Here is a 4143-nt window from a genome sequence, read left to right on the forward strand (position 1 = left end):
AAATGTATGGTGGCTAAATTGAGAGAGACTACATTCTACGATAATCCATATTGGTCAGATTATATGGAATTCTACCTTATTTTTAACATCGTATCTTAGAAGAGCATTACTGTAAGACTGTACATAGAGAAAAATATTCAGAACAGTAAGACTGGAAATTTTCGTTTAAGGCAGAGTTGAAGGAGTTGGGGATGTCCAGTGCTAGCCAAAGAAAAATAAAATGTATATTGAGGAAAGATAAAGGAAGTATAATTTGTGCTAAATTTCTCATAATAAGGGTGCAATTCTCAATAAGGTTCTAATTTACATAGTAATTTATATGTAAATACAAAATAAATTTACAATAATTAATAAAAATGTTTTAAAGAGACAGAAACATAGAGTTAAAGTAGACCAAAAAAAAACTATAAAAGATATAAATGGGAGATGCTCTCTGGAAGTAGCCGGTGGTGAAAGGAGCATGGTGGGCAAAGATGATTCAGGCAATTCTGGTTTTCAATAATCACGGGAAGCCCCGGCTAGTCCGCTTCTACCAGCGTTTCCCAGAAGAAATTCAACAGCAGATTATTTGAGAGACCTTCCATCTAGTTCTCAAGCGGGATGACAACATCTGTAACTTCTTGGAGGGTAGAAGTTTGACAGGTGGCTCTGACTACAAACTGATTTATCAGCATTTTGCTACCCTCTATTTTGTATTTTGTGTGGATTCATCAGAGAGTGAACTTGGACCTCATCCAGGTTTTTGTGGAGACTCTGGATATGTATTTCAAAATGTTTGTGAATTGGATTTGATCTTCCATATGGATAAGGTGCACTACATTCTTCAGGAGGTGGTGATGGGTGGGATGGTGTTGGAAACAAACATGAATGAAATCGTGGCTCAGGTTGAAGCTCAGAACAGGCCGGAGAAATCCAAGGGTGGCCTTTCAGCAGCGCCCGCCCGGGCCGTGTCTGCCGTAAAAAACATCAACCTGCCAGAGATGCCTCGGAATATCAACATTGGCGATCTCAACATCAAGGTCCCCAACCTGTCCCAATTTGTCTGAGGGTGGAAGATGGCTGAACTGAGTCCTTGGAACCAGCAAAGCTGAGCCAGTCCTGCAGCAAAACCCGCTCTGTGCCCTGGAGGAGGAGTCCCACCTCAGGCAGTGGCCCCTGCTGTCCTGAATCGGGAAGGAGTCCTGTGTCCACTGCCAGCCTGTGCTTGCATCTCACCTATGGAGCACATGCCTAGTGGCTCTACTAGAGTTGGCACAGCCAGAATCCTTTTCTATAGCCACAATGTCTCATCACCATCTCCTGTGGCATACACTCCTCACTGCCACAGTCCTGGCTCTGCTCTCCCAGGTGTTTATGTGCAGGACACAATCCAAATCATAAGCCTGTTGTTTGCCTGCCCCCACATTTCTGCCAATAGGGAGGGCACACCCCCACAGCCAGATGGGTCCCCCTCAAAGGGGAGACGCCCTGTGTCTGTAGAAGGCAAAGCTGACAACATGTGGAACATAGAATTATGACTCTTCCAGGTTTAAAATACATTCTCCTCCCGAGGAGCAGAGGGGTCAGTTATGAATGATGAGTCTTCTTTGTCCAGGAAGCCCACTGCTGTCTACACCAGCTTCTGGAGCACGAGAGCATGAGCTGGGGTCATGTGTTCTGGACCTGGCACAGGGGAAGGCTGGGGACACGGGCTGCCTGCTGGCTGAGACCGGTGGCAGTGCAGCATCTTCTCCCCAGTGTGCGAGGGGTCCCTGCCTGAGCTCACTCTGGGCATTCCCTGTTCCCCTCAGATGACAGTCCTCTAGAGCTAGCTGTGGAAACCTGTATATGTTTACGTGTGATTAGAGTCTTTCTTCCTGTGGTTAACTTAGAGCTGAAGCTGCTCCTCGAAGTAGTGCGTCTTACTCCTGCGCTGCCTCGGGGCCAGGTCTCAGGTATGATGTTGAGCTCCCTTGAGATTAGGGAGCTCGCTGCACCATCATGGTAAAGCCTCCCGGCCTGGGGACTTCTTGTGCCTGCTGGCCGGTGGCCCAAACTTTCCTCAGGCCTCCTGATGCTGTCGCAGAGCCCATCTGAGATGGTGCCCAGCAGGACCGTGGTCAGGACCACGTCTTTTCCCGCTTTGAACAGTGCTTCCTGTGCTTGGTGCCCTTTGCTCCCTGTAGCCTCTTAACCTCAGTCTTTCGGAACATCTCTGTTCCGAGATAACCTCAGAGATGGGCAGTGTTGATCAGAATGTAGGCCCTCTTATGTTGGAAGAGGGAAATGTAGATTAATATACCTATCTGATGTTAAAACCTCTGATATTCTTTTAAAGAATTTATTTATTTTTTAAACAGACATTTCAGCATATTCACATCCCTCTCACATTTGCTGAAACTGATATACGAACAAAGAAGGGAAACGATATTTGTTTTGCACCTACTGTAAGGTGGCATGAGCAAGATCCTTCCACAATCCTTACAACAGACATTGTTATCTCCATTTTGAAAGTCAAGAAAGTAAGACTCAGAGAGGTCAAGTAACCTGGTTTAGGTCACAAGGGCTAAGAATTGAGACTGTCTGTCTGCCTAAATCCACAGTTCATTTCTTTTCACTGCTCAAATGGCTTCTCCCAATTTTATTTTCTTTCTTATGGATAAGGAAACCTCAAAAAGTTTGGGTAGCTTCTCAGAAACTGTGATAAAAACCAGCTTGGTAGCCAGTGACAGCATCAAAGAGTGTAAGCTGGGGGGTCCTCCACATGCCTCCGTTGAACTGGTGAGGAAGCAGAAGCCCAGAGTGTTGTGTTGTGTTAAGTGTTGTATCAAGGGTCACAAAGCTAGAAACAAGTCATTTTTCTCTTTTTAAAAATTTTTATTAGGGCTTCCCTGGTGGCACAGTGGTTGAGAGTCCGCCTGCCGATGCAGGGGACACGGGTTCGTGCCCCGGTCCTGGAAGATCCCACATGCCGCCGAGCGCCTAGGCCCATGAGCCATGGCCGCTGAGCTTGCGCGTCCGTAGCCTGTGCTCCACAACGGGAGAGGCCACAACAGTGAGAGGCCCGCGTACTGCAAAAAAAAAAAAAAAAGAATTTTATTGGAGTATAGTTGATTTACAATGTTTTGTTAGTTTCAGGTGTACAGTAAAGTGAATCAGTTATATGTATACATACCAAAAAAAAAAAGATATAAATGATGTATTTAATGAATAAATCCAAAAGACATATATTGAATTCACATCCTGAAGGAAGGAGTGAACTTTCTTTTCAAGGGCTCATGGAACTTTATAAAACTTCAATAGATTAGAAATTTTAATAACTGAATCTTTAACAGAAGCCTGGAAAACAAGAACATCAGAAAAATGAACATTAAAAAACATAAACTATCCTTAATGATTATTTTGTGGCAAAAAAGAAAAATTGATCCTAACTTGCCATACACTTTGTAAATAATAATAAACATGTCATAATTAAAACTTTGAAAATTAAGTAAAACAACCCTCAGAGGGATATTTATAGCTGAAATATTTAGATTAATAAAAGGAAATAATTTAATTGAATTATCTAATCATTTAAAAGGATTAGACAGATGATCAACAAAACAAACCAAAGGACCTGAAGAAAGAGCACAGTGAAGTTAAAAACAAAGGTTAGTGAATTGAAAAACAATGATCACAATTTAAATATTATTCGTTTTTTGAAAATGAAAGACAGCTAAGCCTATTAAGAAAAAATAAGGAGGAAAGTGGTATTAAATTGTACATGAAAAAATAAACTCTAAACTCTGTAAAAAAAAAATAGAGAAAATTAAATGTTTTATACCAAATGTAATTGTAAGAATGGACTCCAAAAATATTGGGATAGTAAACTGACCAAATATTCTGGAAGAAAATTATGATGCCAGGTACACAGAGCTCTGTGCCCCCATGTCAACCCCTTCAAATCTTTCGGAAATATAAAATGCTGCTACTACTTAAACTGTTTCAGAGTTGAGAAGAGGGAAAATTACAAATCATTTTTACAAAGGATGTATTGTATCATTGTATCAAATTCCACAATAATATGCAAATGAAAAAATACCACACACTAGATTTACTTTTGAAAAATGTGAAAGTACTCGAAACACATTAAAAGAAAGAAATCATCATGTGAGATTGATTCTA

At 41.7% G+C, this 4143-nt stretch overlaps 1 pseudogene across 1 annotated transcript; it reads left to right on the forward strand.

Moving 5' to 3' along the window:
• Positions 1-437: 437 nt before the first annotated feature.
• Positions 438-1046, forward strand: LOC309822143 (AP-3 complex subunit sigma-2-like; annotated as a pseudogene). Its single transcript has one exon. The product of its transcript is annotated as an AP-3 complex subunit sigma-2-like (transcript).
• The last annotated feature ends 3097 nt before the right edge of the window (positions 1047-4143 follow it).

This window comes from Grampus griseus, assembly GCF_964374135.1.
Source record: "Grampus griseus genome assembly, chromosome: 4".
In the NCBI taxonomy this organism is placed as follows: Eukaryota; Metazoa; Chordata; class Mammalia; order Artiodactyla; family Delphinidae; genus Grampus; species Grampus griseus.